Source organism: Palaemon carinicauda, chromosome 15, assembly GCF_036898095.1.
Source record: "Palaemon carinicauda isolate YSFRI2023 chromosome 15, ASM3689809v2, whole genome shotgun sequence".
Lineage (NCBI taxonomy): Eukaryota > Metazoa > Arthropoda > Malacostraca > Decapoda > Palaemonidae > Palaemon > Palaemon carinicauda.
This window is the reverse complement of record NC_090739.1, coordinates 70078442-70092350: the sequence shown is the minus strand read 5'-3', so window position 1 is coordinate 70092350 and position 13909 is coordinate 70078442. Positions and strand designations below refer to the sequence as shown.

Below are 13909 nucleotides of genomic sequence, written 5' to 3'. Positions count from 1 at the left end.
TGACCACGATGCTCAAATTGCATCAATTGTACAAATAATTCAGCAGCTCACCAAAACTGACACTAATCAAATAAGCTACTTCCACAAAAGTTAATGGTATACATCTCGATGGGAGAATCTAACTGAATGCTTAGATCTTAATTATTATTTTTTGTCAGATATATTTCTCTACGTATATAGTACATGGGGACATTTCCAATTAATTAAATAAAATTGTTTAATGTTGCAGAAAATAGTACATTTTCCATTGAAATAATAATAATAATAATAATAATAATAATAATAATAATAATAATAATAATAATAATAATAATAATAATAATAATAATAATAATAATAATAATAATAATACGATTGCTGCCATCATCACCCGGGTCTCACTGCTCAATTGCCATCGAATGGACACCAACATACTGTATAATCCTTTACCGGTCTTTGCTTGATAAGATGAAAAGTTCGACTCCATGGGTACTCTCGAGGCATGACCGTTTTCCATTACAAGGGCAGTTATCAAGTTAGTGTGGCTTGTTGCATATTCTCAACAATACTTTTTATTCACATGGTGCCTTTGGTTTTACTCCACATCAGAGGATTCTTAAAAGAAAAAAAAAAAAAAAAAAAAAAAAGTGTTGCCGAAAATTAATTGAGCCCAAAAGTGCCTAAGTATTTCATGAAAATTGCCTAAGAAAAAGACTATGCCTAAAAATTTATAACCTATATATGTGCGTGCGTATATATATATATATATATATATATATATATATATATATATATATATATATATATACATATATATATATATATATACATATATATATATATATATATATATATATATATAAAGACAGTAATATATATGTACATACAAATTGTATATGCGTGTACATAGTTATGTGTGCGTATATATATATATATATATATATATATATATATATATATATATATATATATATGTGTGTGTGTGTGTGTGTATACATATATATGTATGTGTGTATGTATGTATATATTACACACACACACACACACATATATATATATATATATATATATCTTTGTACATATTTTCATGTTTATGAACAATATTATATATATTTTCAATGTGTATTATTATCATCATTATTGTTATTAAAAAAGCCTATGAGTACTTACTCTTACAGAGCCGGCCCGAATAAATCCGGGAAAGAATAATACAAATAATATAAAATAGTAAATATAAGTGAAATAAATAAAGATACAATAAACCGGTATGAAAATAAATTTCACTTCTTAAAACTGTGCTTAAAAATCATTAAGATCCTAAAAACAGCAAAAAATGTCAGGCATGTTTCTGACCAAAAATTTAATTTTGTCTTCTGAAGACTGCATTCGTATAGTGAAGATATGTGCACATTAAATACGTAATCTTGCTAAAATAATGCCAGCTCTTTTGTCTCTGATTTCATGATTCCCTTTTAAAAGCAATTACTTGTATTTTTTTTACTTTATTATTTAAAGATTAATTATTCCACATCGTTTAACATTTAGGTACAATAAAATAATGTATTGCGGTTACATAACCCTTAACATGGAGTTTAATGTTAAATCGTGATAAATAAATTGTGGATTTAGAAGCTGTATCTATTATTTAATTACCATCAATTTACAATATGGGCAGGAATGCACCATATTCCAATATTTACTTCTTGAGAATAGAATTTTTTCAAATCATCTCTTCAACTTGTGATACCAGTTGAGGGCTTCCATGTCCCTTCTTGAATCAGAATAAATAACACACTTAAGATTCAGCCTATGTTCAATAATGTTAACAGTTAATTTATTGCAAAATGGCTGATAATTCAGTATGTAATAAGAAATAATTGGTTCTGTCTGAGGATACTTCAGCGCATCCAGAACTCCTCAAAGATTTGAGCTTTCAGCATATACCGCATAGTGAGGACATTTCCTTTGAATATGTTCCAAGACATGTTGTTTATGGTGACTCGGAGTAAAACTGTATTGCTTTGATCAATGAAAAAGATGGGAGTATAATCTTTTCTTCAGGAAATAAGATAGGTGAAAAAAAAGAGATGGTTGATTAAGGGTAACCCTAATGTTTGTAAATTGTAATAGCCTGTTAAGCTCTCATTGGAGAATGGAGGTCCGTGGTTGTTTATAAATACATTCTTTTGGTTGAAGAGCTACGTCGGAGGATTGGTGGATAGGAATTTTAAAGCCCTTTGCTATGTCGCAAAATCTCAAAGGACGGAGAAGATTCAATATTTTGACAAAGGAATGAGCAATTTTGGGAGGATCTAAAAACTCTTAAAAGTGTAGCATATTGCTCTACTGCAAAGTTTTCTAATGCCAGTTTTCATTGACAGTTTTAATATACAATTTATGAATATTCGGCAAGGGGGTATTTCTAGGATTACGAATAAATTGAATCAATCTTTTATATTACAAATAAACTTATAAATAACACATTTCAGGCATCTATTAACATACCCATAGTGATATTATGATAATAAGCAGTTTTCCATGGAATTAAAATTCTCTTATCCTTAGTGTTTACAGGAAATAAATTGTTACAATAGACATTACAGAAAATATTGCAATACAATATCATCATATTCAGGATCACTAAGCTTTTACCAGATAATGACACAAGAAAGAAAAAAATCAGTACCATTTTCAAAGGCTTCCATTACTAGATAAAAACAATGCATAATAAAAAGAAACTCGTCGATAATAAATATTAAAAACTTATATAACTTTACCATTACTAGTCTTCAATAAAATATAGATAACGATAACATATTTTCTACTAAGTCTCAGGCTATTACGTGTAAAACTCAAGTCACCTATATCATAATAGACATGGACAAGTCGCTTCTTCCAGTCACATCAGTGTTCTTTAATGAGGGGTAAATGACCTCATTCTGAATTCTTGCGAGGCGAGATTATGCAAATTAGTTTTTAGGAGAGAGAGAGAGAGAGAGAGAGAGAGAGAGAGAGAGAGAGAGAGAGAGAGAGAGAGAGAGAGAGAGAGAGAGAGAGAGTGGGGTTAGATCATGTCAATTTGATACATCTTTTACCCCTGACTTATTTCATAATTGACAACAATAACTGCTTGGTTCTATTTGATAACATGATCAAGACTTTAGTACCATCACTTGTTTGTTAAGTCTTCCCGAGGCGGACTTATAAAGATAATACGGTATTTGTACAAAACACCTCTTATAAAGGAGGAATAATCTGGATGGGAACTCTATCGAAATTCTCTGTTCCAATAAACATTGAAAGAAGTTACAATGACACTGAAGTGGTTAACGCCAACGATATAAGATGGCTAGCGAAAATACGAAGTTAATTTCCCTGCCTCATCCAGCAAGGTTTCCTAGTTTTATTAACCTCATTCATGAGTCAAGACTATTCATTATGGGCAACATTATAACATTTTATATTTTTGATAAATAATTAAAGATTAGAAAGATATTTGCTCAGTTTTTGACGGTGTTCATATTCCGTTAAGTGACCAGTAAAGTGAGACAATTCATTTTAACTGTGTTTTAGCGTGTTTTAGTCAGATTCAATTCTACTTCTCACCTAGTCTGACATCATAAGAGAAATAACATTCACTTTCTTGCAGTTCCACACAAAGCCATTCTTAAAGGTGAGGACAGTAATGTGAAATACCAACTACCCTAAGCTGTAAAAAAGACTAAAATCAAATTGGTAACACAAATTTCAAAATTAATTTCTTACATGCTCCTTAACAAAAACTGTTTAAAAAGATGAAAGATTCGTAATCAAAGTATAACTGTGACAAACTACATGATTGTGACTTAAAACTTGTCATAAATATTGGGAAGACGTATTCAAAACCCTTCTTTTCTAAAAAGCCACGTGGCACTATGAATTGATGGAAGTACCAATAAAAAGGAAAATCTTAAAAAACGCTATTACATGCAGCCCTCAACTGGTATCACAAGCTGAAGAGTTTTTAACAAATTCTAATTTATTCTCAAGAAGTAAATACACCTTTCATGGAAGTTTCCGAGAATAAGTCTCATTATGGACTTGAAGTGGAATTTTCCCTACTGCCACACGAAGTCAATAAAATCTATTTAAACCAAAGATTTATTTGTATAAACCATTGAGGAAACGTTGAATATATGATCGTTCTATCATACCCCAAAATTTCATTGTTATAGAGTTTATGATAATTTTGTCGAGTCTAAATTCAAAAGTCCGAGTCTGACTTATTCTATTCTACACACTAGAAGAGTAATGGCCAGAGAGCGTTGGCGGACTGTCGAATTTCAACCGTGCTTTATTCCGCCAGGATTGATCCATAAAATAACATTGGTTTAAGAAATAAATGACAAATTGAAAAAGAGAATCACAGTTTTAGATACTAAACCCATAAACTTAAAAATATGACAGGCAACCTACCACTATCTAACAGGCCTAGTTTGAATATTTTACTGTAAACACATAGGAAAAGATAATACTAAGTTTTAGTAAATGTAACACCAAAACCAAAAGAATTTAATTTAAATTTCAGTGTTGATAGAATGCATAATAAAGAGGCTGATCTCAATTACAATTAAATTTCAAAGAAGAGACGTTATACCCTTTAATACATAAAACAACTTCCCTTAATCGCAATGAGGTCTCAGAAAACGAAACAAAAATTAATCTAGAGATGTGAGCTTAGGGAAATTTTCTGTAGTCCCTTATAAACCCTTTCAAAATAATTAGTTTTACATGTCTAGACAAAAATTTCAATCCGAACGGGGAAAAATACATTTTAGCACAATATAACTAAGAATAAACAAATTAAAATTTTCGTCTAAACTTCATATGACAGGAGTCAGGACACCACTACTACTGAAACATAACACTTATTTAAAGATGACTGAACCATGGGCATTCTAATCTGACAAGACAATTATACAGAAATAACTAAATCTATAACTAATAATTTAGTCGCATGAGTATCCAAATTACTATATATATAAAAAATTAACACTGGTTAGGAATTTCAAATAATCAGTATTACGAGTCAGCTTATCTTTGTGCTTAAATTTGGACGAATTTAAGTATCTAAGCGGTCTGAGTGTCAGACGGCACACACGCTCAGCATTTCTAAATTTGACTAAGTAATTAAACACGGATATACAGTATACCTGGGATTAGTTTATTGCGGTGGACTGCATCCAGAGCGGGAGATAGCATGTGCCCAGCAGCTTAATTAAAAAATCTTAAAGGGTGTCACATGGTTGCTACCGCTTGTCCAAAAGGCCAAATTTAGTGCTGACATAGGTCTATATAACCAAGCACCATGTAACGCTAAATGAGTCAAAGTTTTCAGATAAAATATTAAACCTTCAACATTCATGGTGCGAACTGAAAAACCGTAAGAAAACTGTAATCGGGCAACATTTTCCAATAAAACTTGGTAGGGATGACTGGTAAAGGCTCGATTGAAGGTATTTTGTGTCCGACATAGCTAGTTTTGGTTACCACGTAAAGGCAAACCACAGGAAGCATATAAAGAAATCTAGTTACATGATAATTATTAATATTATCAACCAAGCTACACCCAGCTGGAAAAGCAGTATATTACAAGATCTGTGGCTCCTACAGGGAAGATAGTCCAGTGAGGAGAGGAAACAAGGACATACATAAACTTTATATGAGTAATATAGTAAGCAATAACGTTAAAATCGATCTGTTATACATAAACTATTAAGCGAAACTTGTGTCAACCTGTTCGACATAAAACCATTGGCTGTAAGTTTGAACTTCTGAAGTTCTACAGATTCCAAAATCTGATCACTTCTAGAATAGTGTGTAATGTTGAGCCTTATAATGGAGAAGGCAATACTTAGAATTAACTGCATACCTAGAATTACATACAGGGTGGTACAGTTTGGGAATATCTGAATGCAAAGGATAGTAAGAATGAAGAGAAATCTTGTGCAACCTGCATAAAGAACTAAATGACCGATGATGCCAAAGATTAATATCAAGATCTGGAATAAGCAATTTAATAGACAGCAAGTTTCTACCCAACAAATTAAAACGAAAGTCAGCAGCGAAGACCAAACATGAGAACAATACTCGAAACACGGTAGTGTGAAAGAATCAAAATATATTAATTGATCACCGAAAATCTTGAAAGACTTTCTCAATAAGCTAACTTTTTGTGTAACTGTAGAAGAAATTTCTCGTAAGTAAACTTGCAATAAAAAATCAAAACTAAAATTTTAAAGGCATTGTATATAGTTAAAGATCTGGATATTGAGGAGTCACTTTCCTCGACTTACAATCATACTTTGAGATTTGATAGAGTTCAGTTTTTCCCCATAATTTGCACTACGCACTAATTTGATCTAGAGCTTTATTAAGGGATTCAGCCACCCCAGGTCTACATTAAGGAGATGGAATAGATACAAAGAGAGCAGCATCATCTGCATATGAACTAGCTTGTTTTCTAGGACAAACCACGTACCATGCGATATACAGTAGTATGAAAAGTAATGGGCTAAGAACACTACCCTGAGGAACACAAGATATCACATTCCTATACTCATTATGGTGCCTATCAACAAAGTCTTTGCAATATATAACTTCAAAATTCAATAATGACGCTAAGAAAAGACGTACCTACCTGCTCCCAACTGCTGGAATTTGAAAACAAGGGTCTCATGGTTTAACACGTTATTGCGTTGACTAGAAAATGCTTGCTATATATTCAGTTCAGGAAAACAACCTTCCTGAGTAAATAAACTACAAACATAAAATAGTACATCGCTACACTCCATACCATGCATAACAAATTTGAAATATTTAAGTTTCTCTTTCCAATAGGATATGACTCGGTTAAGGAATTCACGAGTTATGCGGAAAATGATAAAATCTCTCGGAAGAAAACATGAACTATGCTTTAAAATTTCTGGGAAAGTGTTTATCAGATTCTTTTTATGACGCAAGGCTCTTCTCTCTCTCTCTCTCTCTCTCTCTCTCTCTCTCTCTCTCTCTCTCTCTCTCTCTCTCTCTCTCTCTCTCTCTCTCTCTCGGGAGGGAGGGAGGGAGGGATGGAAGGCAACTGGCATTTCAATATAGTATCATTGTATAAAACAAATACGTGGATTAAAACTAATCTGAAACAGAAATGACTTGACAATAAAAAGAAATGGCTTAGATGTACAAAATCGTATGCATTGAATAACTAATCTAAACCAAAAACAAAACACTTAAATACATGAACATTAAAAGCTTTAAAAATCTAAAAAAAAATTCTCATATTTGCTGCTACTAAAAATATTCTTGAATGAATACGCTCAAAAATGGGGTGCTCAACTTGACTGTAACTAGACAAGGAAGCGAACACTCCTGAGCAGTGCTACAGTGACATTCTCTCTCTCTCTCTCTCTCTCTCTCTCTCTCTCTCTCTCTCTCTCTCTCTCTCTCTCTCTCTGTGCCCGTGTGTCACTTCCATGTCAATGTACCGACGCGCCTTTCTTATTAATCTTACTGGCCCCGTCCTTTAAAGAGTAATAAAAAGAAAAAGGGTAAAAATGGAGCACGGTCACAAAAAGCCCCAACTAATACCCTTTTTTCTCATTCCAGGTACCCTTAAAGTTAAGAGCAGATCTAAATACTTTATGCAAAGGCGAGGCTGTTTTTTATCTGGCGTAGCGGGGCGTTTTTCTCCCTGTAACTTTGCCTAGCTAATAACTCCATCACTGCATCATGTATAAAATTATTGATGTCAATTTTGGGCGGGAAATGTTTTAAAAGGACGATAATCCCGGGTAATGTAAAGATTAAGATGACCCATTTCGTTCCAGCGAGGTTCTTTTCACCCCCTCCATAATTGGTCACTAAAAATCCCTTGTTCGGCCTTGAGGGGAAATTTTCTTAAGGGGCTCTTTTCCCCTCGCTTCATTATTCATCCTTTTCATTTAACATTATCTTCAGATAATGTGGCTGTCGTTTTCTTTTCTTCTTTGCTAAGTATTCTGGTCTTATTTTGGTTTGATTTTGACTTAATTTTTGTTTGGTGTTTTCAATCAAGATTAATAACCATTATTCTGCTTTTACCTTTTCTTGCCGTTTTTATTTTTGTCCAAACTATACTTCCACAAGCTTTCTTCAATATTCCTTCAAAACTTCATTTTATACAAAACATTCAGTATGTTATTTAATATATTAACAACATTCATAATAGTGTGAACAGATTGTCTACAACTTCTTTCATGAGCAAAATCCTACTTCCATTAGAATCAGTCAATATATCTTATTATCGCAAGCAAAGGCAGTTTTAACACCTTTGTTCAAGCCCGGTCGTCAAATCAGCGAAGATTAGTAATACGGGTCTGGTCAATTTTTGGATGGGTTACCACCAAGAAAAAAATATATGTCTTAGGCTCCTCAAGTGCATTGAACCCATGGAGCTGGGGGTGGAATACTCCCACAAATTAAAGAAAAGCGCGTTTGTGTTCATGACCCCATTAGTAAAACATAAGGGCTCCGATACCTCAATGGGAATATTGGTGACACGATACCAGTGAGAACAGAGTAAAATAGGTTTCACTGCTAAAAACCACGACCTTAATGTCCATGTGAGTAAAGCCCCCCTGACACTTGCACTCATTTCTGGCACGCACTGGGAGGTTCCCGCACTGTTCACGACAAGTTCACGACACATTCAAGCATAGTTCACGACAAGTTCACGCCACGTTCACTCATCTTTCCGCATCATTCCGCATCGTTCACACATCGTTCACTCCAGTCCACGACTTGGCCACATCATATATAAAGACGGGGCTTCCTACATGATTTTTATCAAAAGCGTATTCTTGTGCTAATCTTTGATTAATATCCCCTGTATTAATGTGTGGGTTATCTTTATAGATATTTGTAACAATTATACTTCTATTTAGTATATATTTTATTATTTAATTATTATTATAGGTAATTAACTGGTTTGAATAATTTTCAAGCTTTATAATTTACTGAAAAAATAATATTTTATGGCAGTTATATGCTGATCAGATATTTGGAACCCACTTTACATTATCTTAGAATTTAATTGAAAGATGACTATTCCATTCATTAGTTTTGTTGTATCGTTTGTGAACTAATATCATTGAAACTAAGGCAGAAAAGATATTATCTCTAAAAATATTAGGTTGGTTAGGTGCCCTGTGAGCATTGAAGTCTTTCGCCAGGGTAAATTTCTTTAGTCGCCCTTATTTAAATGGCAGTTGTAAACTTTTTTTCAGTTTTGTAACTTTTCCTGTTTGTTTATATATATATATATATATATATATATATATATATATATATATATATATATATATGTTTGTGTGTGTGTATACACATTCAATAAACCACAAGCAAAATGAAAAAATATATCTCTCTCTCTCAAGTATTACACCTGCTCATGAAGGGATTAAAGAACTTCTGTCCTCTTTTTGTGCTATAAAATCAATAATTCTCTCTCTCTCTCTCTCTCTCTCTCTCTCTCTCTCTCTCTCTCTCTCTCAATTAAATAAGGAAAGGAGAGAGGTAAAAGAATATATTGTCATTATACAGATTTTTTCTTTGATGATTATGAGGAAGTAGGGATAAATCCATTGATTTAATTGCCACGCACTGGCACGCATCCTCCCGCATCGTCCCTCAATAGGGATAAATCCATTGATTTAATTGCCACGCACTGTCACCCATCCTCCCGCATCGTCCCGCACTGTTCACGACGCGTTCACTCCAGTTCGCGCATCATTCACGACTAGTTCACACCAATTTTGTCGTGACAATGCATGCCACAAATTTTGAACATTTCAAAATTCTCGGCACGTATGGCACGCATGCCACACACCGTTCACGTCAAGTTCACGCCAGTTCCCGCATCATTCACGCCAGCTCACGACACAATGCGTGCCAGTGCGTGCCACAAATGCGTACAAGTGTCAGGGGGGCTTAAGGAATGAGGAGGACGAGGAGCTTAAGCCCCAGCCTCTTCCTCCCAAGTCTGCCTAGAATGTTCAGTTTCGAAGACTTTTTAACTCATTTAGTGGACAAGAAAAGTAATGCAACCACGTTACTGGAATATATCAGTGGAGATAACCATCCATGTCTTTGAAATTTATCAACTTAATTGAAGCCTTTAGGACCTATCTGGCTGTATTTTTCCTTTAAAGAAAATAAAGCTAATCCTCTGTCGTTTCTAAAAAGTCTCATTAAATCAACTTACATCCCTTTTTGTAGCCTTTCATTTTATGCAAAAAAAAAAGACATCTAAACTAACCTATTGTGAAAAAATCAAACCAAAGTTGAAAAAAATTGTATTTATGGATTTGGGTTCTTACAGCCCGGCGCTGGGGTCTGTGAGGGCATTCAGTGCCAAAGCACATCTAGAGTAACACCATAGAATTACATAGATGTAAAAGATGGCAGAATTTGAATAGCAAGATGAAAGAAAGGAGGCAAGAACTTAAAGAAGAGGGATATAAAGCAAGTGCAGCTAAGGTTTAAAGAAACGCTGCAAAGACCCTTAAGTAAAGCCTATAGTGCATTGCAAGAGGTTCACTGACGGCCAAAAGGGACAAGGGAACAAAAGCGACGTCGTAACTGATGTAGAAAATAAATGCCTAAATCAGAGAGCAAATGACAAAACTTAACCCTATGCAGTTCAAGTGCCAACACCTCATCGTTATACCGTAAATAATACTAAACAATGCCTATTTACTGAAGCACATGTGCAAAAATGCTTAAGGAGAAAATGCATCATTAATTATCTGTTCAAGAGATCCCGAAGGTTATGGAACACAATATAATAAAAATATTCCATTCTTTTAAAATGACACGTTGTTTTGTGATTAATACTAACGCAATACCCTATAAAATATATGTAAGCATCTTGAGCTAAAAAAATGGTGGGGAGAGGGGGTAATAAATCATTAGGCCTACACTACAGAAATATACTCGGAAACTCATGTTTCAAAAGAAAACCAACCGCTAAAAAAGTACAAATCGCATCATAAAAGAAAAACTAGCCGCAAAAAAAAAATTAAATAAATAAAAAAAAAAAAAAAAAAAAAAACAGAAATCTACAAACTAAACTCAAGAATATATTATCCACGTGCAAGCGAAAAAAGAGCACAATATTGATAATAAAAATACATCAATACTGTATAAGGATTTACAGACTCTTTGCAACTCAAGTTTCAAATTAGGAACTGGGAAATATTACTGTAACTATCTGCTCCGTCTAAATGTGCAGATAATAACTTCGGATCAAAGTACGTGAATTTGTATACTATACAGACTTCAAAATTGTCTATAGATTAGTTACATATGTTATAGAAAAACTATCTGGGCAACTTATTTCTATGAGTAAGAAACTTCTTTTACCTTCACCTAACTGAACAATAGACTGAACTATTGATTTATGCAAACTAACAGCCCAGCGTAGCTTGTAACTACTAGAATAACCAACGATAAACTATTTTTTTCTGATATTACTTCAACATAAAAATTAAACAATTCAACCATGACACACGCAAAGATCGTATCTTAAAACAACAGAGTTTAATAAACAGTTACCGATAATTACTGATTTAGAAAAAAAAAGAAAAAAAAATGAATATAGGGACGTTATTACCAGACAGGTCATGCAAAGGTACCATTGAGGTAGAGGAAGATCTCTCATCTTAATTTTGGTGGAACAGTGGCCAAACAGTGCCTACTGAAGAGATGGAAGTCCATATTGTATTAAGAGATAAATATATGCGTAAAGAAGGTAAGAATGAGATAAATTCAACAACTAATCACTTTTTTAACTGTACCGAGAAGAGATTAAAAAGTGTCCGTAATATGAGAGAAATATTCCAATTATGAATGAATTAGGCTGACATATAACCTTAATAAATACCATGAAACCCCTGATGTAAAACTTCTAAACATACAACATTTTTCTAAGCTTATTTGGTGTATTTAATTGTTTCTAAAAAGTGAAAGTAGCTTCATTATCCTTTTGACTAAGGAAAATGGCTGAATAGCACTTCAAAAATTATAAGAAAAAAAACTATAGAAGAGTAATTTGTACGAAGAGTCATAGAAATGGATTGATCTGTACGCTGAAGATAATGAACTTGATTGTTATGTCGTTACATTAAATACAAATGCAGAAAAAGCCTGAGAATGGGAAAAATGTCGGAGATGAACAATCAGTAAATCTATAAATAGCAAAAGTGACAGCCTAGAAAAGGGTCACTGGCAAAACGGATGGGAAAAGTATGCGAGAGAATAAAACCCAAAAGAACATCACACGAATTCGGTTAAGAACTGCAAGTTAGGCCATAAACAACAAACACACTGGAAACATAAAGAGTATAATACTAATAATATGAATTACTTTGTTAAGACGTTTAGCCAGCACTACCCTATAGCAAACTGTCAAATGACTTATCAACGACTAAAATCCCCAAAATGAGATGTTTTAAACATCAAAATTCTATACCTCTTATTGAGAGATAGCATATCTACATTGTGGCATAGTAAAGGTAGAGAGGACCTTTCGGGAAGGTATATCTCGACACGAATTTGACCATTTGAAGACACTCAGACCCCGCCATAGCCTCAAAATATAAGCAAATCCTTATCTACTAGCAAAAGGAATGGTACCTCTGAAATGAAATCTCAGATATTATGAATGCCAAATTTATCCAAAGAAACTTTCAATTCATTATTAATGTTTTACGGATTGATATAACTCGTCTATACTGAACTGTCTCTTCAAGTTTCAAGTATATTTGACGAGTGAAAAGGAAATGTTTCGTAGGAACAGCTTATCAGAAATGACTAAAAGACTTATTAGAAATGACTAGAGTACTACGGAAGTGTACACTGCGGTTATCACCCAAATATATTTTACCATTCACATTAGCCATCATGCTCACGTACAGGGGGAGAAAGTTCCGTAAAACAATTAAACGATGAAATTTCAATGGATTTCAAATGAACAGCGTATTAGAACAAGTTTGGTCAAACAACTCATATCTACACAGATATGTTTTCCTATTTTCCCTCTCTTTAATAATGGCAGATTTTAGACTCGAATCTGTCAGCGTTGTTTAGAATGTTACTTTAATGAAAATGGGAGCGAAACAAAAGCTGGCAGAAAGGCCAAGGGATGAAATTTCACCATTTAGGATCTTAAGAAAAAAAGGAGGGAGAGATAAACATACAGCAGTTTATCCCATCTTCTGTACCATACAATAGATTAAAAGCTAAAACAAAAGGATTTGGAGAGCACAAAACATTCTGAATACCATCGATCATAAAGGACCTTACTACCCAAACTTTCAGCATTCTTGTGTAAAAATCTGATCACTTGTTGCCAATTGGAGAGACTAAAATTTAGCAACCAGCTTTTCACGCAACCCTGTTGACATACAGGAGAAAAAAAAATTCCTTGGCGGAATTAAGATGGGGGACTTAACATCGAACTGAAATGCAATCTTTACATAATAGACATATCCAAACCAATAACAAGAAGTGTATACCATAATCATAGTTCTCTTGCTTGAGGGTACACTCGGGTACACTGTTCTATCTAGCTTCTCTTCCTCTTGCTTTGTTAAAGTTTTTATAGTTTATATAGGAAATATTTATTTCAATGTTTGTACTGGTCTTAAAATATTTTATTTTCCTTTTTTCCTTTCCTCACTGGGCTATTTTCCCTGTTGGGGCCCCTAGGCTTATAGCATCCTGCTTTTCCAACTAGGGTTGTAGCTTAGCATTTAATAATAATAATAATAATAATAATAATAATAATAATAATAATTATGGGCACAAATGTATGGATGGATTATGTATTTGAATATGGACCATACATTCAGGTACTTGG

At 33.5% G+C, this 13909-nt stretch overlaps 1 long non-coding RNA gene across 1 annotated transcript in view; it reads right to left on the bottom strand.

Moving 5' to 3' along the window:
• Nucleotides 1-355: 355 nt before the first annotated feature.
• Nucleotides 356-13909, bottom strand: part of LOC137654309 (uncharacterized) — a 108578-nt gene continuing 95024 nt past the window's right edge. Inside the window, exon 4 of the long non-coding RNA XR_011046586.1 lies at nucleotides 356-594. This is a non-coding gene — a long non-coding RNA (uncharacterized lncRNA). The remainder of the gene's footprint in view (nucleotides 595-13909) is intronic.